This window comes from Arachis duranensis, unplaced genomic scaffold (assembly GCF_000817695.3).
Source record: "Arachis duranensis cultivar V14167 unplaced genomic scaffold, aradu.V14167.gnm2.J7QH unplaced_Scaffold_165934, whole genome shotgun sequence".
Taxonomy (NCBI): domain Eukaryota; kingdom Viridiplantae; phylum Streptophyta; class Magnoliopsida; order Fabales; family Fabaceae; genus Arachis; species Arachis duranensis.
In genome coordinates, this window is record NW_026264258.1 from 1,492,429 (window position 1) to 1,492,905 (window position 477).

The window sequence follows — 477 nt, forward strand, 5'->3', positions numbered from 1 at the left end:
CATTTTATTATTATTATTATTATTATTATTATTATTATTATTATTATTACAAGTGAATTAATATTAATCCAAAATATATATATTTCTAATATTCCATTATACACATCGTACAAATATTTTATTAGCTCTTCATATTTTTCCATTATAACTTTATGGATGGTCTATGATGAATACATAGTTAATTAATTGATTAAGGTGCTTTATTAATATTTAATAGTGAAGGACAAGTGGCTTTGGGAGAGAGGAGATGGCAACCATGCATGTCACTGTTTCCATGGAGGCAAAACCTTACGGGTTGTGGAAGGAACTTCAATGTCAATTCTTTACCCAACTAACTCTAACACTTCAAACTCTTGTCTAATATTAATTGGATGAATTAATTTATTCGGTATATTAAATATAGGTTTGGCGTGTATATATTTTGGATTGCTCAAACCCTATTTTATATATATATATATATATCCTGACATGTGCATA